Here is a 25,686-nt window from a genome sequence, read left to right on the forward strand (position 1 = left end):
GCGAATCATCAACTAGTTCTTTTAACACTACCCTCTAAACAAGACTATTTCCAGACAAGAAATAGAGTTATGAGAGTAACTTATTGAATAATCTGGTCCTGATTAATAATGCACCTTTTCATAATATTTCTTTGGGGATTCAAAATAAATTGTGTACCGGATACTTTTAGGATTTTTACTCTTTTGTTTTTATATCATTTATTTTGACCGGAATATTTGCTATAGATATCATAGCTTGTCATCCCATTCATAGACCTCTATAACAGACGTAGTTCTACTCTTAAAGGTCTTTTGCACGTATTGATAGATTTTAGATCTTGAGTATTTCGTGAGAGTCAAGAAACAAGTTGTTGAGTTATAGAGATTGATTTTAATAATCATGATTTGTCTATGCATGAATTGTTATATACTAGTGTCAAATTCTTAAAAAAAATAGCATTGATATATTTCAGTAAAATCGAAATGGGAAATATAATCCTAGAATCAAATTGAACATTCGAATGTATATTTTACTCATATTTGTAAATCGCTGTAGATAGTGAAATTAATATAACAGAAACAACATAACTAAGGGCAGGTAGGCCTAAGCCCATTAATCTAGTCCACTTCTTAGTAATGGGCCGAGGCCCAAAGAAGATTCCGCGAGGGGAGTTTAAGCGCGAAAGTGAATTGCTAAGCGCCAAAGAAATCGAAAAAAGGAAAGTAGAAGGAACGGAGAGAGAGAGAAGACTTGCATGACCAAATTGGGAAACAAAAACCAAATCAGGAAAGGGATTTTCTTACCGTTGGGAAACATTTTGATCGGGGACTATATATACATATAGGTTTCTCGAGGGAAAGAGAGAGAGAGAGAATAAGAAAAGGAAGAATAGGGTTTTGAGAGAGAGAGAGAGCGAGAATTCTCTCCTTGTCCTGATCTTGGACGAAGGAAAACCTAGCCGTCTGAATCGAAGTGAAAACCACACAATCGTGGAAATCCATCGAGAGAGAGAGAGAGAAACGACGACGACGGCGATGAAAAACAAGGTGAAGACGGTCTTCGCAGCCACGACACGAAGCCCACGCTCCTCCGTCGAGGCGAAGAAGAAGTTTGGGATGATTCTCGCTGCCGATCAAGACCAGCCTCTCTCGCTCTGCGCGAGCACAATCTGAAATTGATGTATGAATAACTGATGTGTTCTCAATAACCTCCTAATTCAATTCTTGCATTAGTTATTTAAGGGAAAATAGCTTTCATCTAATTTCTTGCTTTTTTTTAAAACTTATATATATATATATATATATATATATATATATATATATACATAAATTGGTTGATTATCCTCTCCCCTAAACGTTTGGCTGGCGTTAGGTTTTTTATTTTAGAGTTAGGTTGTTAGGCCAGCCCGTGTGTTTAGACTTTTGTTTTTTAGGTTCAGTCAAACATTTCGGGAGGAGCCTAATCAACATATTTTCTTATATATATGTATTAATTTTTTTTTTTTTGCTGGAATTATATGTATTGTTATTTTCCCCAAAATAATTTCTATGAGTAATTGAATTTAGGATTTTGGTATTGGGAATATTGTATCGTGCCTATAATTCTTCATACAATTACTAATACTAGATTTCTTTGACGAGGTATATGGCGAGACATTTGTCCAAACTGACAGAGTCGAGTCGACGATGGAGCTTAGGAGATTGGGTAGTCTCAGGGAACATAGAAAGATGATTCTCCAAAGTCTCGCCAAGCTGTAAACCGGTACGTATACGCTGCCTCTCTTCTGAAATAGTCGTTTAATTACGAGTTGTTCATCATCTGAGAGAGAGATCGAGTTTAGGGTATGAGCTGGAGACAATTCCTCGGCTCTTAAAGGTCCCTCTGCGAGGGTGACCGCCATTACCCCCAAATGCAGGTTCTCTCTCTCTCTCTCTCTCTCTCTCTCTCTCTCTCTCTCTCCAATTGCAGCTCAGTTACTTGTGGAGCCATACAAATCAATCCCCTTTTTTGAATAATGCAGGTCTTTAGTGTCGAACCCTGGCATTATTCATCATTTGAGGGATCAGGGCTTGTGAGACTCTTTCTTCCAACTTAACTTGAACAATCAGGTGTTTTTTACAGAGTAGGAGCTCATATACGAAATTCTATGTGTTGTACTTCTTGCATGAAGTACCAAGAAAACTAATATCATGTTTGAGGTATTTGCTTGAACCTTGAATTTTTTGTAGATTATAAATAAAGATTTATAACTGATCTCTTCGATTTGCTAGTAGACACGCACATGGTAGGTTCCAGTGGCAAATGGAAGTGGATCATACCCGTTCTCTGTAGATGTTCCCAGGAACACGAGATATTTGTTTTCCGATAAAAAAATGACTTCGGCTAAGGCTATTACAAAGTCAATCGTAAGATATGTAATTTAGAGTTAATTAATCAGCATGGGTTATGAGTTACTCGTTCTGATTTTTTTTCCATGGTTAATGATGACTTTGCAGGGTTTGACCACTGTGGCGATGCGATCAGCAATCTCGTTCATGATAAAAAGAAGAGTTGGATTTGTTTCTTTGATTTTTAAATATATTTGTGTTTTAGCCATGAAATCTCCTGGAATTGCTGATTATGTTGTGAATGTCTTTTTTGCTTGTGTAGAATCGAAGGTGATATTCCTCCTCTTGTTGAGCTTCTTGACTACCGAGACGCAAAGGTGCAGAGAGCTTCTACGGCGGCCATCCGGACCCTCACTTTTAAGATGGACGAGAACAAAAAACAGGTATAAAACAAAACAAGTACTAATATCCTCACATTTTCTCTTGCTGGAAGATATAATCAATGTTCCCGAGTCAAAATCGTGTTTATGTGTTGCAGATTTTTGGCATTACCCACCCTTGTCCTAATGCTTATGTCTGATGATGCTTCCGTACATTATGAAGCGGTTTGCACTTGCCACATGTTTTTCCCAATGATACTCTGATGGTTTGTCTTTGAGCATTATCTGAAGTGGTCAAGTATTGCAGGTTGGTGGGATTGGTAATTAAGAAAGAAGTTATCCTGGCTGGTGCATTACAGCCTGTGGTTGGGCTACTGAGGTAAATAACCAGATTTTGACTTCTATCTGTTACTAATATCAATTGTAAACCATTTGCCCTCATCTTATTTGAAATGGAAGTACATAGTGATAGAACTAGAAGTTAAGATGTGTGGCTGAATATATAATATTTTTCAGAGAGTCTTTCGAGGCTGAGCTGGAAAGGGTCCAGAACATGCAGGAGCAAGAACAGGCTCTGGTGCTCGTAAGGAGAGGCTGTTGAATCAGGTACACTTCTTGTTCTTTCACTTACGACTCTACATAAATATCTATGCATAATCTTAGGATTCTCAACTTTGACCTCCTTTATAAAATTTCTAAATTGATTACAAAAGGGAACATAACTTTCATATTGTTTCTGGCTTTTTATTTTTTATTTTTATATATATATATAAAAACAAGTTGATTGGTTATCCTTCCCTTTAGTTGTTTTGATTGGCTATTTTTTTTTTTAAATTAATTTTTTTTTCAAGCCCCGGCCGGCCCTAAATTTTTTTAACTTTTTTTTTTCCAGTCAATCAAACACTTGGGGGAGCATAAGCTTCATCTATTAATTTCAAATAAAACTACACACACACACACACACACACACACATATATATATTTTGCTGGAAGTATGTGTATTGTTATACTTCCCAAAAATAATTTCTACTGAAAAATCTAATATTAGAGAACGAGTTGAAGCTTTTAATATCATTCCGTTATTTATTGTTGACATATGTATTGTATTAGATTCCTAACATGTTTTATTTGTTTCTTGCGAATATATGAACTACAAAGAGGCTTGATCCCTCTCTCTCCTAAAAAGGAGAGAGAGGGTATTGTTAGGCAGCTCAGACATTGAAGCTCCTCCGCTATTCCCTTCTGCCTTTGGAGAGACAAAGCTTCATGGATTGCGAAGCATGACCCATTCTGCTTGGAAAACAAGGTACCCATAATGAAAAAGTTCCAATTTTTAATTTTTATTTATTTATTAAACCCTCGTCAGTTATTGAGTTGTACAACTGCAAGTTTCTTGACCAGAATCGGTCTCTCATTTTCTTTCCCACACGATAATTTTCCCGCAGCCGAGTAAGGAAGCGACATTAACATTATTTTTTTATTTATTTATTTTTAAATTTTTTTTTTTAAGTTTTACGAGCAGCTTAGGTGTTGCCACAGAGCAGACGAACTTGTGCGAAAAGGCTCTGCCGGAGAATCCCACTTCTTTCTGCGATTTCGATTCCCTCCATTCTCGCTCCAAATGCCTCTTTCGTGTCCTCGTTAAGTCGTCTCGGATCACATTTTCCAGCAAAGCTTTGATGCTTTCAAATAAACAATGAGTACTGATCTTTATTTAATTTCGGCTTAGATTTCTGTGGCATCAGAGGAAAGGTGTTTGACGTAATAGGGATGTGAGAGTTCTGTTTGATTAAGAAGATTCACCCAATCCCTGGTATTGAAATCTCTTTCTTTCTCTCTAAGATCCATTGGAGTCTCAACTGGTTCTTGACTTTTGGGCATTCATCAAGGCTTTTTTTAATGTTTGTTTGTCAATTTCAATTCTGATTTAGTGAAATTTCTTTTACGGGTCAACCTTAGGACTTATGAGTCTGACTCCCATAGGGAAAGGGCTTTGCGATCGAGAAATGCTGCAAACAGGTATCTATACACACTGCTTTTTTTTCCCATAATGTTTAATTCTTGCATATGATTCGAGCTACTTTATTTTTTATTTATACAAAAAAAAATTGATTGGTCATACTTCCCCTAGCCGTTTTCCTGGATTTATTTTTTTAGGTATAGAGTTTAGGTTGTTGGGCCGCCCTGTGTGTGTAGTTTTTTTTTTTTAGTTTTTGTTTTAGTTTCAGTCAAACAGTTGGGGCAGCTTAAGCAACACTACAATTTTCCTTAAAAACTATATGTATTAATATTTACATATTTTTATGTACTTTTGGCTTGAATTATATGTGTTGTTATAGTATATCAAAGTGATTATAGTGTTTCTTATTTTGTTACTTTTTCATTACTGATATTAACTCTTATTTTGGCGAGGTGTACGGAGTGACAAATTGTCCATGCCAACAAGCTAAACGAAACACAAGATCCAGAAGGTATGTTTCTCTTCATTTACAAGTTAATTTATTTGCCCTGTTATATATAGAATTTACTTATTTATTATCTCTTAATTGAGAAAAGAACTCTTTTTCCCCCAAATTTTGGTTCCTCATCGAATCAATAAGCTTTCTAAAAACTTCTACTCTCAAAGATCTACGTTCTTTTGTACTACAGAGATCAAGCATGGATGGGCTGCTTTCCATTGTGGTTGGGACCACTTTCAGCACAATCAGGTACGATGATCTCCTAGATAGATACTTTCATGGATTACTAAAGTGATTTAACTTTCATGTATTAGTGGAGCCATACAAATCAATCCCCTTTTTTGAATAATGCAGGTCTTTAGTGTCGAACCCTGGCATCATTCATCATTTGAGGGATCAGGGCTTGTGAGACTCTTTCTTCCAACTTAACTTGAACAATCAGGAGTTTTTTACAGAGTAGGAGCTCATATTCGAAATTCTATGTGTTGTACTTCTTGCATGAAGTACCAAGAAAACTAATTTCATGTTTGTATCGCAGGAATTTTATCAAGAAATGCGTGGATCTGTGGGAGTCTATACCAAATTGCCAATTTGGAATAGCCAGTGTCATAAATAACTACGAGTTTATTGACCAGGAGTCTTTCTTACCTATGCTTTTCACTAGATACTTGATTATGTTTGAGGTATTTGCTTGAACCTTGAATTTTTTGTAGATTTTAAATAAAGATTTATAACTGATCTCTTCGATTTGCTAGTAGACATGCACATGGTAGGTTCCAGTGGCAAATGGAAGTGGATCATACCCGTTCTCTGTAGATGTTCCCAGGAACACGAGATCTTTGTTTTCCGATAAAAAAATGACTCCGGCTAAGGCTATTACAAAGTCAATCGTAAGATTCGTAATTTAGAGTTAATTAATCAGCATGGGTTATGAGTTACTCGTTCTGATTTTTTTTCCATGGTTAATGATGACTTTGCAGGGTTTGACCAATGTGGCGATGCGATCAGCAATCTCGTTCGTGATAAAAAGAAGAGTTGGATTTGTTTCTTTGATTTTTAAATATATTTGTGTTTCAGCCATGAAATCTCCTGGAATTGCTGATTATGTTGTGAATGTCTTTTTTGCTTGTGTAGAATCGAAGGTGATATTCCTCCTCTTGTTGAGCTTCTTGACTACCGAGACGCAAAGGTGCAGAGAGCTTCTACGGCGGCCATCCGGACCCTCACTTTTAAGATGGACGAGAACAAAAAACAGGTATAAAACAAAACAAGTACTAATATCCTCACATTTTCTCTTGCTGGAAGATATAATCAATGTTCCCGAGTCAAAATCGTGTTTATGTGTTGCAGATTTTTGGCATTACCCACCCTTGTCCTAATGCTTATGTCTGATGATGCTTCCGTACATTATGAAGCGGTTTGCACTTGCCACATGTTTTTCCCAATGATACTCTGATGGTTTGTCTTTGAGCATTATCTGAAGTGGTCAAGTATTGCAGGTTGGTGGGATTGGTAATTAAGAAAGAAGTTATCCTGGCTGGTGCATTACAGCCTGTGGTTGGGCTACTGAGGTAAATAACCAGATTTTGACTTCTATCTGTTACTAATATCAATTGTAAACCATTTGCCCTTATCTTATTTGAAATGGAATTACATAGTGATAGAACTAGAAGTTAAGATGTGTGGCTGAAGATATATAATATTTTTCAGAGAGTCTTTCGAGGCTGAGCTGGAAAGGGTCCAGAACATGCAGGAGCAAGAACAGGCTCCGGTGCTCGTAAGGAGAGGCCGTTGAATCAGGTACATAACTTTGACCTCCTTTATAAAATTTCTAAATTGATTACAAAAGGGAACATAACTTTCATATTGTTTCTGGCTTTTTTTTTTTTTTTTTTTTTTTTTTTTTTTTTTTATAAATTTTTCTATATATATAAAAACGAGTTGATTGGTTATCCTTCCCTTTAGTTGTTTTGATTGGCTATTTTTTTTTTAAATTAATTTTTTTTTTCAAGCCCCGGCCGGCCCAAAATTTTTTTAAACTTTTTTTAACCTTTTTAATTTTTTTTTCAGTCAATCAAACACTTGGGGTGAGCATAAGCTTCATCTATTATTTTCAAATAAAACTATACACACACACTTTTTTTTTTCCTGGAAGTACGTGTATTGTTATACTCCCCAAAAATAATTTCTACCGAAGAATCTAATATTAGAGAAGGGGTTGAAGCTTTTAAGATCATGCGGTTATTTATTGTTGACATATATATTGTATTAGATTCCTAACATGTTATATTTGTTTCTTGCGAATATATGAACTACAAAGAGGCTTGATCCCTCTCTCTCCTAAAAAGGAGAGAGAAGGGTATGTAGGCAGCTCAGACATTGAAGCTCCTTCGCTATTCCCTTCTGCCTCTGGAGAAACAAAGCTTCATGGATTGCGAAGCATGACCCATTCTGCTTGGAAAACAAGGTACCCATAATGAAAAAGTTCCAATTTTTAATTTTTATTTATTTATTAAACTCTTGTCAGTTATTGAGTTGTACAACTGCAAGTTTCTTGACCAGAATCGGTCTCTCATTTTCTTTCCCACCCGATAATTTTCCGGCAGCTGAGTAAGGAAGCGACATTAACATTATTTTTATTTATTTTTTTTAATTTTTTTTTAAAGTTTTACGAGCAGCTTAGGTGTTGCCACAGAGCAGACGAACTTGTGTGAAAAGGCTCTGCTGGAGAATCCCACTTCTTTCTGCGATTTCGATTCCCTCCATTCTCGCTCCAAATGCCTCTTTCGTGTCCTCGTAAGTCGTCTTGGATCACATTTTCCAGCAAAGCTTTGATGTTTTCAAATAAACAATGAGTACTGATCTTTATTGAATTTCGGCCTAGATTTCTGTGGCATCAGAGCAAAGGTGTTTGACGTAATAGGGACGCGAGAGTTCTGTTTGGTTAAGAAGATTCACCCTATCCCTGGTATTGAAAACTCTTTCTTTCTCTCTAAGATCCATTGGAGTCTCAACTGGTTCTTGACTTTTGCGCATTCATCAAGGTTTTTTTTTAATGTTTGTTTGTCAATTTCAATTCTGATATAGTGAAATTTCTTTTACGGGTCAACCTTAGGACATATGAGTCTGACTCCCATAGGGAAAGGGCTTTGCGATCGAGAAATGCTGCAAACAGGTATGAATACACACAGCTTGTTTTTCCCGTAATGTTTAATTCTTGCATATGATTCGAGCTACTTTATTTTTTTTATTTATACAAAAAAAAAAAAAAAATTGATTGGTCATACTTCCCCTAGCCGTTTTCCTGGATCTATTTTTTTTAGGTATAGCAGTTTAGGTTGTTGGGCCGCCCTGTGTGTGTAGTTTTTTTTTTTTAGTTTTTGTTTTAGTTTCAGTCAAACAGTTGGGGCAGCTTAAGCAACACTACAATTTTCCTTAAAAACTATATGTATTAATATTTACATATTTTTATGTACTTTTGGCTTGAATTATATGTGTTGTTATAGTATATCAAAGTGATTATAGTGTTTCTTATTTTTGCTACTTTTTCATTACTGATATTAACTCTCTTATTTTGACGAGGTGTATGGAGTGACAAGTTGTCCATGCCAACAAGCTAAAAGAAACACAAGATCCAGAAGGTATGTTTCTCTCTTCGTTTACAAGTTAATTTATTTGCCCTGTTATGTATAGAATTTACTTATTATTACATGTATAAAAAATGACTCCGGCTAAGGCTATTACAAAGTCAATCGTAAGATTCGTAGTTTAGAGTTAATTAATCAGCATGGGTTATGAGTTACTCGTGCTGATTTTTTTTTTCCATGGTTAATGATGACTTTGCAGGTTTGACCAATGATGACTTTCCCATGATACTCTGATGGTTTGTCTTTTAGCATTATCTGAAATGGTCAAGTATTGCAGGTTGGTGTGATTGGTAATTAAGAAAGAAGTTATCCTGGTTGGGCTACTAAGGTAAATAACCGGATTTTGACTTCTCTCATTGTTATCTGTTACTAATATCAAAATTAAACCATTTGCCCTTATCTTATTTGAAATGGAAGTACATAGTGATAGAACTAGAAGTTAAGATGGGTTGTCTCAGGGAGAAGGAGAAGAAGAACATAGAAAGATGATTCCCGCCAAGATGATGTAATGCTAGACTGGTACGTAAACGCTGCCTCTCTTCTGAAATAGTCGTCATCATATGAGAGAGAGATCGAGTTTAGGGTATGAGCTGGAGACAATTCCTCAGCTCTTAAGGTCCCTCTGCGAGGGTGACCGCCATTACCCCCAAATGCAGGTTCTCTCTCTCTCTCTCTCTCTCTCTCTCTCTCTCTCTCTTTCTCTCTCTCTCTCCAATTGCAGCTCAGTTATTAGTGGAGCCGTACTAATCAATACCCTTTTTTGAATAATGCAGGTCTTTAGTGTCGAACCCTGGCATTATTCATCATTTGAGGGATCAGGGCTTGTGAGACTCTTTCTTCCAACTTAACTTGAACAATCAGGAGTTTTTTACAGAGTAGGAGCTCATATACGAAATTCTATGTGTTGTACTTCTTGCATGAAGTACCAAGAAAACTAACTTCATGTTTGTATCGCAGGTATTTTATCAAGAAATGCGTGGATCTGTGGGAGTCTTTCTTACCTATGCTTTTCACTAGTTTTAAATTTATAACTATGTACATTGTAAATTTATAACTATGCTTGTACTCTGTACAAAATCCTTGTGATATGCGAGTCTTTCTTACCTATGCTTTTCACTAGATACTTGATTATGTTTGAGGTATTTGCTTGAACCTTGAATTTTTTGTAGATTTTAAATAAAGATTTATAACTGATCTCTTCGATTTGCTAGTAGACACGCACATGGTCGGTTCCAGTGGCAAATGGAAGTGGGTCATACCCGTTTTCTGTAGATGTTCCCAGGAACACGAGATATTTGTTTTCCGATAAAAAAAATGACTCCGGCTAAGGCTATTACAAAGTCAATTGTAAGATTCGTAATTTAGAGTTAATTAATCAGCATGGGTTATGAGTTACTCGTTCTGATTTTTTTTCCATGGTTAATGATGACTTTGCAGGTTTGACCAATGTGGCGATGCGATCAGCAATCTCGTTCATGATAAAAAGAAGAGTTGGATTTGTTTCTTTGATTTTTAAATATATTTGTGTTTCAACCATGAAATCTCCTGGAATTGCTGATTATGTTGTGAATGTCTTTTTTGCTTGTGTAGAATTGAAGGTGGTATTCCTCCTCTTGTTGAGCTTCTTGACCGAGATGTAAAGGTGCAGAGAGCTTCTGCGGCAGCTAAGAACAAAAAACAGGTATAAAACAAAACACGTACTAATATCCTCACATTTTCTCTTGCTGGAAGATATATATATTCAATGTTCCCGAGTCAAAATCGAGTTTATGTGTTGCAGATTTTTGGCATTACCCTGATGATGCTGCCATACACTATGATACTCTGATGGTTTGTCTTTGAGCATTATCTGAAGTGGTTTGTCAAGTATTGCAGGTTGGTGTGATTGGTAATTAAGAAAGAAGTTATCCTGGCTGGTGCATTACAACCTGTGGTTGGGCTACTAAGGTAAATAACCGGATTTTGACTTCTCTCATTGTTATCTGTTACTAGTATCAATTGTAAACCATTTGCCCTTATCTTATTTGAAATGGAAGTACATAGTGACAGAACTAGAAGTTAAGATGTGTGGCTGAAGATATATAATATTTTTCAGAGAGTCTTTCGAGGCTGAGCTGGAAAGGGTCCAGAACATGCAGGAGCAAGAACAGGCTCCGGTGCTCGTAAGGAGAGGCTGTTGAATCAGGTACGTAACTTTGACCTCCTTTATAAAATTTCTAATTTGATTACAAAAGGGAACATAACTTTCATATTGTTTCTGGCTTTTTTATTTTTTATTTTTTTATTTTACTATATATATCTAAAAACAAGTTGATTGGTTATCCTTCCCTTAAGTTGTTTTGATTGGCTATTTTTTTTTTAAATTATTTTTTTTCAAGCCCCGGCCGGCCCAAATATATATATATATTTTTTTTTTTTTTTTTTTTTTTTTTTTTTTTTCAGTCAATCAAACACTTAGGGGGAGCATAAGCTTCATCTATTATTTTCAAATAAAACTACACACACACACTTTTTTTTTTTTTTGCTGGAAGTACGTGTATTGTTATACTCCCCAAAAATAATTTCTACCGAAGAATCTAATATTAGAGAAGGGGTTGAAGCTTTTAAGATCATGCGGTTATTTATTGTTGACATATATATTGTATTAGATTCCTAACATGTTTTATTTGTTTCTTGCGAATATATGAACTACAAAGAGGCTTGATCCCTCTCTCTCCTAAAAAGGAGAGAGAGGGTATGTAGGCACCTCAGACATTGAAGCTCCTCCGCTATTCCCTTCTGCCTTTGGAGAGACAAAGCTTCATGGATTGCGAAGCAGGACCCATTGTGCTTGGAAAACAAGGTACCCATAATGAAAAAGTTCCAATTTTTAATTTTTATTTATTTATTAAACTCTCGTTAGTTATTGAGTTGTACAACTGCAAGTTTCTTGACCAGAATCGGTCTCTCATTTTCTTTCCCACCCGATAATTTTCCCGCAGCCGAGTAAGGAAGCGACATTAACATTATTTTTTTAATTTTTTATTTTTTAATTTTTTTTTAAAGTTTTACGAGCAGCTTAGGTGTTGCCACAGAGCAGACGAACTTGTGCGAAAAGGCTCTGCCTGACGATTCCCTCCATTCTCGCTCCAAATGCCTCTTTCGTGTCCTCGTAAGTCGTCTCGGATCACATTTTCCAGCAAAGCTTTGATGTTTTCAAATAAACAAAGAGTACTGATCTTTATTTAATTTCGGGGTAGATTTCTGTGGCATCAGATCAAAGGTGTTTGACGTAATAGGGATGTGAGAGTTCTGTTTGGTTAAGAAGATTCACCCTATCCCTGGTATTGAAAACTCTTTCTTTCTCTCTAAGATCCATTGGAGTCTCAACTGGTTCTTGACTTTTGCGCATTCATTAAGGTTTTTTTTCAATGTTTGTTTGTCAATTTCAATTCTGACTTAGTGAAATTTTTTACGGGTCAACCTTAGGACATATGAGTATGACTCCCATAGGGAAAGGGCTTTGCGATCGAGAAATGCTGCAAACAGGTATGAATACACACTGCTTGTTTTTCCCATAATGTTTAATTCTTGCATATGATTCGAGCTACTTTATTTTTTTATTTATACAAAAAAAAAAAAAAAAAATTGATTGGTCATACTTCCCCTAGCCGTTTTCCTGGATCTATTTTTTTTAGGTATAGCAGTTTAGGTTGTTGGGCCGCCCTGTGTGTGTAGGTTTTTTTCTTGTTTTTGTTTTAGTTTCAGTCAAACGGTTGGGGCCACTTTCAGCACAATCAGCCACAGCCCAGGTCAATGTTGGAGTTGACATCTGTAGATTAAGTCTTGGCTTCAGATCCAAAGTCAGCGCAGAGACCAGTTCAAGCAGCAGTAAGTGTATACGCGTCTTTTTTTTTTTTTTTTTTTTTTTTTTTTCTTTTTCTTTTTGTGCTTCCGAACTTGTTATGAAGTCTGATGCAGAGTATATTTGATGTACCAACACATAGGTATGGTTTTTGGGAGTCGGCAAATCCTTCGGGCACTCTAATGATTCTAGGCGCTGATAAGATGGTCGTTTGACTCGCCTCCAAATAAAGTTAAATTGCTATCACTTTTATCAAGCTCTTTCATCATGTGTTACTTCATTTCTGTTCTAATGTGCATATTTACATCTAACAATTAAGCTTGTCACTCTTCTGGGGAGAGGTTGAGCTTGGTAGCATTAGTCTACTAACGATAGCAATAGAACGTGTGAAGGACTAGTTAGGATAAGTGTCAGTATAGACTTAGATTACACGTGGAATAACGGTTTGTGCAAATTGTGCAACTGCTATTTTATTTTTCTTTATTTTTTTTGCAGGTGCAGTGTATAATATGATAGTAGCTGAGGTTGTATAATAGTTAATTACAGGTATAGTAGCTTGTACCTTCGATGGTTTGTACAGCTTGTGCAACCATTTTTTTTCCTTTTTCATGTCTATTTTTTGCAGGTACACTCGATTCCGCATTTGTACATTTTCTGCCAGCGATATGTACATTATCAAGTGCTAGAATTATGGTGTATGTATTGTGACATGGCCTAGTTAGAATTAGATGCATACTTAGATCTTACAATAAGCTCTTCTCTCTTTCCGGGGGAGAGATTGAGCTTGGTAGTTTTAGTTTGTAATAACAGTAGAATATGTTAGTGTTAAATTAGAATCTCGCAAGAAACTCGTCTCTCATCCCGAGGGAGAGACGTAGTTTGGTAGTATTAGAATCTCACAATAAGCTCGTCTTTCTTTCTTCCAAGGGAGAGATTGAGCTTGGTAGTATTAAAATCCCGCAATAAGCTCGTGTCTTTCTTCCTTTTTCATGTCTATTTTTTTTTTTTTTTTTTTGCAGGTACATGTGGATAATTATTTCTAAAAATTATCGCCTCTCTAACCGGGGGTAGTAGTACTAACGTAACAAAAAGTTCGTCTCTCTTCCCGGGGGAGAGATGAAGTTAGGTAGTATTAATTTACTAGGTATAGAAAGTGAGGGCCATTTATATAATGTAGATATATACATGGAGCTTAGTATTGTAGTTTTGATTAAGATTATGCATTTCCATTTATACAATGTTACATTTGTATTAAAATTTATGTTGAAAAGATTTCTAACCCTCAAATATGAACTACAAAGGCTTGATCCCTCCTAAAAAGAGGGTATGTAGGCAGCTCAACTATGAGTGCAGCCACCTCTTTTTTATTTATTTATTTTTATTTGCAGGAATAAAAGTCTCCCAAGAATGCATTTTAGATGTCCTGTGTTCACGTAAAACAGTCCTCACTGCCCTGGGTTCATTGCATCTGATTCTCACGATCTGGTAACTCCGTTATTCGTATCTCTATTTGCAAATTAAAAAAAAAAAATGTATCTTGTTATTTTTTATTTTTTCTGCCGAAAAACATGTCTGCCTGAGTAACTTTAAATATCAATTATTTCTTTTGGTCTCGCTAGGTTTGACTTGAACAACTATGATAAGCTGATGAAGATTTTGATTTGATGTAAGCTTGGAAGAATTTCATTTTTCTTAGAATGAAATTAACGTCAAGCTTACACTTATACCGGCTCTCACCCAATCAATACCCTCAACACAGATTAATCCTTCGCCTAATTCGCAACTACATCATGTGGACTCTCTTTCTCAACAGATCATACAGTCACCTCAGAGTCCTCCTCAAACCTCAATCCTTGCCTATGCACATCCAATAGTTGGTGTCCACAAGCCAAAAGTTTTTCTAGTCACCATGGAAGAGCCACACTCTGTCACTGATGCACTTGCTAATCCTGACTGGACCAAGGCCATGCAAGCTGAATATGGGGCTCTAATGAAAAACAAGACACGTCTCTAGTTGATCACCTGGTAGACGTGCAATAGGTTGCAAGTGGGTGTTTCGAGTAAAAGAGAATGCTGATGGAACTCTAAACAAAAGGGTTTCATCAAACCTCTGTTTTTGACTTCTCGGAGACGTTTAGTCTTGTTGTTAATCCAGCCACAGTTCGTGTAATCCTCACTCTAGCTCTGTCTCATGGTTGGCAAATAGTATAGTTGGACGTTAACAATGCATTCCTCAACGGTGACTTAATTGAAGAGGTCTATATGGTACAACCACAAGGCTTTGAAGCTGCATGTACATGTCACAAGGTGTGTAGATTGCACAAGGTACTCTATGGCCTTAAACAAGCACCACGGGCTTGGTTTGACACTCTTCATGCTGCTCTGCGCTCATTTGGGTTTCAAAGCTCCAAGTTGACAAGTCATTGTTTATTTGGAGAAATGGCACTGACATTATGTACATCCTAATATGTGGACTATATCCTCATAACTGGAAATCAACCAACCGAGGTGAAAGCCATCATTGGCAAGCTCAATGCTATATTTGCACTAAAAGACCTTGGTGAACTTGATTTTTTCCTCGGCATTCAAATCACGAAAACAGCTAAGGGTCTTTTGCTCACTCAAACCAAGTACATTCATGACCTTTTTCGAAAAACAAACATGCTACCAGCCAGGAGTATGCATACACCAATGATCAGTGGTCGAAAACTTTCCAAATATGGAGGTCATCCACTTGAAGATCCTCGCTTCTACAGGAGTATCGTCGGTGCTCTTCAGTATGTCACAATAACACGCCTTGAGTTAGCGTATTCTGTCAACAGAGTATGTCAGTTCATGCAGTCTCCATCTGAAGCGCATTGGAAAGCAGTAAAGCGCATACTCAGGTATCTCAAGGGCACACCGAAGTTTGGTCTCCATCTTCGCCGTAGCTCTAACCTCACTCTAATTGCCTTCTGTGATGCTGATTGGGCATCAGATCTTGACGATTGAAGATCAACCTTTGGTCTATTCATCTATCTTGGTAACAATCTGATTACTTGGCAGTTCAAAAAGCAACAAACAATGTCGAGATCCAGTGCAAAAGCTGCGTATTGGAGTCTTGCGTGCGTTGTTGCTGAACTTGCGTGGCTCAAGTCTCTTCTGTCCGAACTCCATGTTAAACAACCACAAGCTCCGATAGTGTGGTGAGACAATCTCAACACTGTCTTACTCTCAGCCAACCCAGTTCTACACGCACGGACAACGCACATTGAACTGGGCCTCTTTGTGCGTGAGAAAGTTGCTCGCTGGGAAGTTGATGTGCGTCACATCCCAGCTACCACTCAAGTTGCAGATGTCCTCATCAAACCAGTTGCAAGCAGTCAATTCCTCTCCTGGCGCAAAAGGCTTCGTGTTGAAGACTTAACCGCGCTCAAATTGAAGAGGAGTGACAGAATACGTGCATAGCAAGGCAGAGCTTATAAGCTCTACTGACGTGTACTAAGGTCTAGACTATCTAGTTTAGGTCACTAATCATATTGTGCCATGTGGCACAAGTTGTTGGAAATTAGTTATGCTCAATTGAGCAATTTATATACACTCTGTAATCTCTCAGATCAAGTCAATTGAGAAATTTTTTTTTACTCATCACTCTTTCTCTCTAGATGTCATACTGAGATTCTATCATTCACTAACACCTCTACATAAATACTCTATGCATAGTCTTTCCTGTTTGGTAGTTAACTCAAAAAGTTTTTGTTTTCTATTTTCTAATTTTTGTAGTTGTACTGAAAAATTATTTTGCAGTTGTTTTCAAAAAGATGTTTGGTAGAGTTTTCATTTTTTTTTGAGAAATTGAAAAAACTGAAAAAACTGTTTGGTACAGTTTTCATTTTTGTTTTTGAAAAAATGAAAAAAATGAAAACTATTTGGCGGCGATGGTGAGGTTCGGTGGTGATTGAAGAAGATGGTCGGATTTTTTTTTTATTTTTTCAAGTCTTGCGCGCGGGTGAGGAGAAGGAAGAGAGAAGAGAAGAAATATTTTTTCCAAAAACATCTTTTATTTGTTTTCAGTTTTCTTTACTTTTTTACAAAACAACTTCAAAAATTTTTAAATTTTTTTTTTCTGAAAACACCTTACCAAACACATTTTTCAATTTTGTTTCCTATTTTCACTTCTTGAAAACTCAAAAACTCTTTTTGAGTTGATTACCAAACATGGCCTAGGATTCTCAACTTTGACTTCTTTAATAAGATTCCTAAATTAATTACAAAAGGAAAATAACTTTCCTATTTCTTCTGGCTTACTTATTTTTTTATATTAAAAAAAAAATTGATTGGTTATCCTCCCCTTTGTTTGTTTGTTTGACTGGCTCTAATTTTTTTTTCTTAAAGTTGGCCGGCCAAATTTTTTAAAATCTTTTATTTTATTTTTATTTTTTATCATCAGTCAAACTGTTAAGGGAGCATAATCAACCTTTATGATTTTAAAAATAAAAAAATATATATATATATTTTTTTTTGTTGGAAGTATATGCATTGTTATATACCGAAAAATCTAATGTCGGAGATTGGAGTTGAGGATCTTAAGACTATGGGTTAATGTTTTATTAACATTGTATATTGTTTTGGCATTAGATTTCTAACATATTTTACTTTTCATGCGATGTCAATATATGAAACAACTTACAGTATATAGTAAAGACGTATTAAAAAGAAGAAAAAAAAAACCAAAATAGTAAAGACAAAAAAAAATAAAAATTGAGGTACACGTAGTCCCACTTATCCTTGTTGTGAAACATCAAAGTTATTAAAGTGGCTATATATGCATATTACTCTGTGTGGACTTTATGACTGGATATGATTTTATTATTAACGCAGCTCACATGGTTGGTCTAGTACTTGAAATGAATTGTCAATTGGGAAATGATTTTCAGCACGTTTCACGATTTGAAACGATCCACTCACAACGTGACACGTGGCACTGAACATCCACGTGTTATGTTGTGAGTGGATCGTTTCAAATCGTGAAACGTGCTGAATAGCAGTACTCTTGTCAATTCCTTAAGTTATTCTCATTCTGGATTGTAAAGTGGCAAGTCTAGGGAAGATATATATACATTTTTCTAATATTTATTCTTTCTCTTTATTTGTTATCTATCACTCTTCCTTTTTGTTTTTTTTTCTCCGTCTCTCCCCTCTCTGTTTCTTTGTTATTTTTTTTCTTTAAGAACTAAATTTTCTTTATTAAGAATTAAAAAATTATAATTTAACCTTTTTAATTTATAACTACCAAAAGCTCTTGTGGAGATCAAGTTCAGGCTCGTTGGGCCATAAACTTGAACATAAAACTAACCTTAGCCACTTAATCCTTACCATAGTTAATAAGAGTCAATGTCTTTTTAACTTTAATCTTGGTGCCGCTTCCAGGGGGCGACACGTGGCGGCCAGTTTTTTTTTTTTTTTTTGCTTCCGATTTTGGCTGTTTTTTTTTCTTTTCTTTTTTGGCTTCCGATTTTGGCTCTTTTTTTTCTTCCGATTTTGGTTTTTTTTTTTTTGAATTTTTCTTTTTTTCCTTCCAATTTTGATTTTTTTTTCTTCCAAACATTAATTTTTTTATGTATGTTATAATCATAATTACTAATACTATATTATACTATATCAATAACATACATTATCCTTTATTTTTTTCTCCGACCTTTAATTTTTTTTTTCCCCCTCTCATCAATATATTTTGTATATCTTTTTATTTATATTATTTCTTTTTTTCTCCATCTTTCATCAATATATTTTGTATAATTTTTTTATGTATATTATAATCATGTTTACTAATACTATATTATACTATACCAATAACATACATTGTTAATGCCTGCAAATGGATCAACACGAAAACCGGTCCGCGGTTCGGTCTAGGGCCGGACCCTATGACCGCGCGGTGGTCAAACGGAGAAGTTGTCCCCACACCTGTACCTCCGCCGTGCCGGAAAGAGATTTCCGACGACTCGTCACCTGAGAAAAGGGGAAAGAGTGAGCTAAAAGACCGCGGAGGGGTTTCCTCCGGCGGGCACTCCGACGCTCAACATTAGTCTAAGTGTCGTGCTTAAAAGTTCTAGAGAGAGAAGCTCTGATGAGAGAAAAGCAGAGGTTTTGTAAGTGTGAGCAAACTTGCCTCCAAATGGGAAAAATTGAGGTATTTATAGAGATGTGACGATGGGTTGAGGTAAAACCGTCATCTACTCGGGCTCCCCTCTCAGACATGAGGTAGAGGTCGAGCCTGGCTGGAGGTCGAGCCTGGCTTGGGGGTCGAGCCTGACGGGAGGTCGAGCCTGGCCTGGAGGTCGGGCCTGCCTGGAGGTCGAGCCTGGCCTAGATGTCGAGCCTGCCTGGAGATCGAACCTGACCTGGAGGTCGAGCCTTCCTGGAGGTCGAGCCTTCCTGGAGGTCGAGCCTGCCTGGAGATTGAGCTTGCCTGGGGGTCGAGCTCGCCTGGAGGTCGAGCCCGCCTCGAGGTCGAGCTCGCCTGGAGGTCGAGCCTGCCTGGAGATCGAACCTGGCCTGGAGGTCGAGCTTGCCTGGAGGTCGAGCTCGCCTGGAGGTCGAGCCTGGAGGTCGAACTTGCCTGGAGGTCGAGCTTGCCTAGAGGTCGAGCTAGCCTAGCCCTCGGCGGGGCTGGGTCCTTCCCTCCTTGCCCTTGGCAGGGCTGGGTCTTTCCCTCCTTGCCCTTGGCAGGGCTGGGTCTTTCCCTCCTTGCCTTTGGCAGGGCTGGACCCTTCCTTCCTTGCCCTTAGTAGGGCTGGGTCCTTCCCTCCTTGCCCTCGGCGGGGCTGGGTCCTTCCTTCCTTGCCCTTGGCAGGGCTGGGTCTTTCCCTCCTTGCCTTTGGCAGGGTTGGGTCCTTCCCTCCTTGCCCTTGGCAGGGCTAGGTTCCTTGATTTTTTGATATATATATATATATATATATATATATAGTTGGAAAAACTTTGATTTCTTTTATCAGAATTTAACTTCGACTTTTACTTACCTAAAATTTCTTTTTCCCATAATACTTCTAAGAAATCTGACAGATAGAAAAACATTCAGTATTTTGAAAACCTTTGAATCATAAAAGAATTTTTTTTCTACCTTTTGTTATTTTTTTAAACATCCTTGACAACGATTTTGCTAAATTTAATTTAATACAATTAAAAATCTTCAACTTACTCTATTTTACTTATTTTTTTTTTTTACTTAAAAAAAAAAAAATTGCTAACTCGCGCATCGCCCGTTTATAAAACTAGTTTATCAAGAAGACTAGGTAACTTCCTGCCCAAGAAAACCATATGTTAAATAAGAAAAGAAGACAAATCCTTAAATAACGTAATTACTCTTCTTGTGAAGCAAGAAATAGGTGCAAATTCCTTTTTAAAAATGCTCATTAAGAAGAGATTATTATTATGAGCATGAAAAAAGAAAAGAAAAGTGGAGAGTGAAAGCAAAATCCCCCCAAAACAGACGATGGATGAAACAACAAAATCATAGTGTGGGCGTTTCAATCCAAAATATTTTCAAGGATGCAAGCTGGTATGGATTGGAACGGAAAAGCAAGTCGGCGAGCATCGGAAAACCTTTTATTGCTGCTTCATCAAAAGCACGAACACGAGCTATTGTGCGTGAAAAGAACGGAGTGTCGACGTTGACCGCAATAAGCTCGTCGGTATTCCACGCCACGTCACCGGTGCGCCACGTATTCACCATCAATTTCCCGTTCTCCGTCCACACCACGTACACCGTGAACCGTTGCTTAACCTGGCAGTACTTGAAGGCGTACTCTGGGTGTTTCAGGAATAGCCAACACCTGACAATTGACATGAAGACAACATTTTTTTTTTTAATATTATGACCACACCGTGACTTCCATAATAAGAACAAAGTCTACTACTTTCTAGCTTAGAAAACGTCAATCAGCCTATTTCTTGATTGAACAATCTCAACAATGTTAGTTTTCAGTAAAATAGTGTAGACTAATTTTATATAAATTTGTTCATGGACAATTGTGAAGCCAGAATTTCTATATAAAAAAAAAAAAATAAGGGGTGTGTAAGAATTTTTTAAACTGCTCTCTAGATATATATAAATTTGTTTTTTTTTTTTTTAAAAGGAGCAATATGAGTCTTTCCCTAGATATATATAAATTTTTTAAAAGGCTCTCTAGATATATATAAATTTTTTAAACGGCTCTCTAGATATATATAAATTCAAAAGAACAAATCTTTATTTCAAGTCGCCCACCGGTAGGTAGTTTACTGAACAAGGTCCCTGTAGAGGAATATATCCTTAGCAGATATGAATAAATAATTTTGGACACCAGTAAGAGTAAATAAGTGGCTGATTCCACATTACTATTTGTTTTTCAAATTAGACAGATCTAAAAGTGTTTAGTTACAAACATGTAACTTATCGTGATAAAATTGACACTTTTAGTTACTTGTTTGTAACTAAATACTTCTGAGCTTGTCTGTGGAATAACCAATTCATTTACTCATATTTGTATATAATTTTATAAATTCGCATATAATTTTGAAATATATACACAAGTAAAAAAAATTTAAAAAAAAAAATTCAGAGGGGCATATTCACAACATAAAGAGTGTATGTATGGTATAAATAGAAATGAACAAACGTTGAAAGGAAGCGTGGCGTGCCTGGGAAGGAAGGCGACGCGGCGAGTGAAGGGGTTGAAGAGGAAGGGCGTTTCTGAGCTGCAACTTGATTCCATGAGCAACCAGCCAGAGTGCGTCGCAACGATTTTATAGGCGCACGAATCGGAAGGGTGGGACCCACATTTGTTGGGGAGAGTGACGTGGAATGGGTGTGATTTTCCGGTGGAAGGGTTGTACATCAAGTAGCTCCACACCCCCGAATCGGACGCCTCGACATAGTCGCTGAAATCATCGCATTTGTAGCTCGCCCCACCCAGAAGCTTAATCCAACGATTTCTTACACCGGTCAGCTTGTATATGAAAAGCCACGGGTGGTCACACCGGGGCTTAACGCCTCTCACACTGTGCCAGCTCCGACACACGCCTCGGAACCGAATCTGATCCTCCAAACAAAGGTGTCTCAGTATCAGCCTCGCTATGTCAGCCGGAATATCGGCCATCTTCTTCTAATTGTCACTCTAAAATACCTTTTTTTTTTTTTTTTTTCGTAAACCCTGTTCTCTATTTTATATGTGCGAAACCAAATCTGTTAATTAACTCGTTGCCACCACGCACGCTGTATTTTGGGAAATAGTTTATATTATAGAAGTCAACAGTTTATATATGGAATGAATGAGTGAGAAATTAAAAATATTTAAATGGTGTATTGTTCCCTTTTCCTTCCGCAATTTGACGTTCCTGTCCCAAAAAAAAAAAAAAAAATAAAGTTTCCATTGGCGTTGGCCATTCTTACACGTGGGAAGTCAAGGAAAAATAGTACGTATATTATATAAATAAATAATGAGGATAACCATTCTTGACAGTGGTGTTGAGAATTTTTGCCTTAATTCACCATGGAATACTCGGTAACTTCTTGCACAAGCAAACCAGAAAAAGATAAAGCGCAAATGACACACGTGATTCGCTTACGAGGTTCAGTATATGAGTTCCGAAACTCCTCAGAATAAGGTAGTTTGAGTCACTTTGATTATCTCTTCAATCCTTCCATCTCACACAAGCCATAGTCTTGTAAATTATCCCCGATCCTAGTTACAAACTACCCTGTTGAGACCGGTCCCGAGAAATAGCCTCTCAAAATCTCAGCTAGTCCTCACATACAAGAATCGCTCCAAGACTACAATGAACTGATTTCTAACTTGTTAGGATGGATAAGTAAAGAGTATTTTAAAATAGAAGCTCTAAAATTAACTAAACTCCTAGTTGCACGCTGATTTCATCTTGAGCCGTTGAAGTCCATTCTGTCATTAGATGCTTTCCACGTGATGCCCTTTCAACCATTGTCAAAGAACTTTGAAGCTGAAACTCTTCATGGTGATTCAAAATGATGTACTTGGAAACACTTCCTCCATGTTTACATATAAAACTGAATGCCTTCTGATAAAGCTTTTTGTTTATATATGGACATAACACAAGAATAACGACGTGTCTGTTCTGTTCCTCAATTTCACTCCTTGAGGATTTCGTTTCGGAAATAGTACAATCATTAGATAATTAAGAAGAAAAAAAGATAAATTCTCAAATAATGTAATTACTCTTATTGTGAATCAAGAAATAGCTATATATTCCGTTCTTAAAAATGCTCATTAAGAAGAGATTAGGAGCATGAAAAAAAAAGTGGAGTGCAAGCAAATTTCTCCAAAAAAGGGATGGATGACACATGAAATCATAGTGCCGGCGTTCATATCCAAAATTCCCACGTTTCAATCCAAAACGTTCTGAAGGACTCTCGCTGGCTAGGATAGTCACTACGAGGCAAGTTAACGTGCCACAGAAACGACAACGAAGAACCTTCTGCTCCATCAGAAGCAGGAACATGAACCGGCGTGCACGAAAAGGTGCAATGCGGGGAATCGAACCTTTCTTCGTCTTTACGCACGACACGTCCCGCGAATTTTTCACCGGGCTCAGAAACCACCGCCGTCGAGATCTTATCAACGCCGTGAAAGTAAGCTCTTTCCTTGTTTTCTTCTTCGACCCAAGTTCTCCCCTCCAAATCCAACCTCATAGCGTGCCACGTATAGGTCTCCCAAGGGTAAAACCCCTTCATAAACACGAGGAATAGATCTCCTTCCGAGACGCCCAAGCTGATCTCCGAGCAGCCCTGTGTGCGTAGTATGGTCGGGAGTCGGACCTCGACGCAGTCAAAGCGGTCACTTTCCGTGCGTCGAAAGGCCGTCACTTTATCACACGAGAAACGACAGTAGAGGATGCTTCCGTCGCAGATTACGTCAGACAGGGCGTCTTCGTGGGCCCCGATAACCTCGTCGGTCTTCCACTCCACGTCACCAGTGCGCCACGTGTGCACAACCACTTTCTCCTGGTTGGCCCACACCGCGTGGACCGTGAAGCGTCCCTGGGCGCGGCAGTAGTTGAACGCGTACTTGGTGCGTTTCAGGATTGGCGACAGCCTGGCAATTGACATAACACAACATTAATATGTTTTTCTATAATTAAAATCCCTCGCCATGACTTTGATGCCCTCAAAATTTATGCAAAATATATAGATAGATAATGAGAAAGGACACGTAGTGGCGTGCCTGGGAAGGCAGAGAAAGCGGCGAGAGAAAGGGCTGAAGAGGAAGTGGAACGGCTGTTCCGAGCGGCGGTCGGACTTGGAGCACATGAGCAACAACCCGGAGCTCCTCGCGAGTATTTTGAAGGTGGGCGGCGGGGAAGGGTGGGACCCACATTTGTTGGGGAAAGTGACGTGGCACGGGTACGATTTTCCGGTGGAAGGGTTGTACAGGATGTAGCTCCAGACCCCGGAATCGGACGACTTATCACTCCATCGGATCCATGGAATCCGTACCTTGTATCTGTATATGAAAAGCCACGGCTGTTCACACCGTGGCTTAACGCCTCTCACACCGTGCCAGCTCCGACACACGGATCGGAACCGAATCTGGTCCTCCAAACAGAGGCGTCCCAATATCAGCCTTGCTATGTCAGTCGGAATATCAGCCATTTTCCCTTTGCTTAAGCCTCTCTATTCTCTATTTTATATGCCAAACCAGTGAACCATGTACGCTATATTTTGGGAAGCAGTAGATATAAACTGTTTTATTTTGAGTAATAAATAAATAAAAATAAATAGTATATATTCGCTGTTCTTAACTTCTTGTCAATTAAGAAATATATTGTTCCCCTATTTTCTTCTGCAATCAATGTATTGGCGTTCCTTATATTTATAAATTAAATAGTATATATTGAGAAATTTTCTTAATTGAACTTAAAAATTAATAAAATATCAAGACTAGACCTCTTACTTCAAAAATATCTAAAAATGGACTTTTGTCATTATTTCGGACAAAAATATCATTCTCACCATCGTGACATACAATGACGTACGATGCCATACGATGCCGTACCTCGTACGGTACCGTACGATATCATACGATGCTATATGGCCAGAAGGGCATTTTTGTCCAAAATAGGGACAAAGTATTTTTGTCCAAAATAGGGACAAAGTCCATTTTTAGATTTTTTAAAGTAAAAAATCTAATATTTATATTTTGTTAACTATCAAGTCCACGTAATGAAATTTCTCTATATATATTACAGGATTTGGGAAACAGTTTTATTGTGAGTAAGAAAAAAAAAGGGTACATAATCACTGTTCTTAACGTCTTGACATTTTACATGTAAAATTACCAAAAAGACATAAATTATGTGTTTCGTTTATCCTAATCCCAATATAAAGTGAATATTTTTTTAAATCGAGAGTAAATATTATTGAAGTCAATTTTTGGGGTGTTTTGAAAACCATAATTTATATCATTTTGGTAATTTTATAGGTAAAAGTCAACTAAAATTTATAATTTAAAAGCATATTTGCTCAAAGCTTGGCGACCCATTTGCTCCTCGGCGATGCCGGCCCAAGAAGATCGCATTCCGTCGAGAAGAAAGGGCGTTGCTCTGCCTCACCATCTCGCTTCTCTCCCTTCAGAGGAGTGAAGAATAGCGGAATGTAAGGAAGAGAGGTACAGAGAGAGATTGGAGATCTGTATTTGCTGATAGAATGAGAAAGATGATTCTCATTACTTTCAGATTGTTACATTGAGTGTTTATATACATTATTGACTTGTATTAACTGACTAATAGTTTCATAACAATAATTAGTTGGGAATGGTGACGTGTATCTACACATGCTTAAGCGTGCTACTCTTAATGAGTTTCTCCTTCATAAGAGGACGTCGTCGAAGTGGCCTCAACGAAGGACATCGTGGAATAAATGAGTAATAAATAGGTCTTATTTATCTCTTATTTAATTTCTTTGTTTTAATATCAATAGTAAATGGTTATATTTAAATAAATTGTCATCTCGCCATTCCGTCTAAACATAACAGTGTATGATGGTGTAGGTAGTAACA

At 37.4% G+C, this 25,686-nt stretch overlaps 2 long non-coding RNA genes across 8 annotated transcripts; both read left to right on the forward strand.

Annotated features, from left to right (window-relative positions):
• Positions 1-1,390: 1,390 nt before the first annotated feature.
• On the forward strand, positions 1,391-9,914 carry LOC149382127 (uncharacterized). Of its 7 annotated transcripts, none has more exons than XR_016302071.1 (32): positions 1,391-1,741; positions 1,821-1,895; positions 2,001-2,178; positions 2,251-2,385; positions 2,476-2,529; positions 2,630-2,750; positions 2,846-2,912; positions 2,995-3,066; positions 3,204-3,293; positions 3,846-3,993; positions 4,198-4,327; positions 4,417-4,500; positions 4,647-4,706; positions 5,100-5,158; positions 5,337-5,395; positions 5,501-5,602; positions 5,685-6,036; positions 6,127-6,180; positions 6,281-6,401; positions 6,497-6,563; positions 6,646-6,717; positions 6,857-6,946; positions 7,467-7,613; positions 7,813-7,942; positions 8,031-8,114; positions 8,262-8,321; positions 8,729-8,787; positions 9,071-9,121; positions 9,211-9,312; positions 9,376-9,449; positions 9,567-9,668; positions 9,751-9,914. It is a non-coding gene; the product is annotated as an uncharacterized LOC149382127 (long non-coding RNA). The 7 variants fall into 7 exon arrangements; XR_016302067.1 differs by having other exon boundaries at positions 5,685-5,829; positions 5,905-6,036; positions 9,252-9,449; XR_016302069.1 differs by having other exon boundaries at positions 8,234-8,321; positions 9,252-9,449.
• Positions 9,915-9,918: 4 nt separating this feature from the next.
• On the forward strand, positions 9,919-14,012 carry LOC149382128 (uncharacterized). The gene is made up of 10 exons (XR_016302072.1): positions 9,919-10,140; positions 10,231-10,283; positions 10,384-10,474; positions 10,669-10,740; positions 10,889-10,978; positions 11,490-11,635; positions 11,839-11,944; positions 12,033-12,116; positions 12,262-12,663; positions 12,780-14,012. It is a non-coding gene; the product is annotated as an uncharacterized LOC149382128 (long non-coding RNA).
• Positions 14,013-25,686: the final 11,674 nt, after the last annotated feature.

Source organism: Urtica dioica, chromosome 11 (genome assembly GCF_054948205.1).
Source record: "Urtica dioica subsp. dioica isolate 48M chromosome 11, U.dioica_male_clone48M_v1_H2, whole genome shotgun sequence".
In the NCBI taxonomy this organism is placed as follows: domain Eukaryota; kingdom Viridiplantae; phylum Streptophyta; class Magnoliopsida; order Rosales; family Urticaceae; genus Urtica; species Urtica dioica.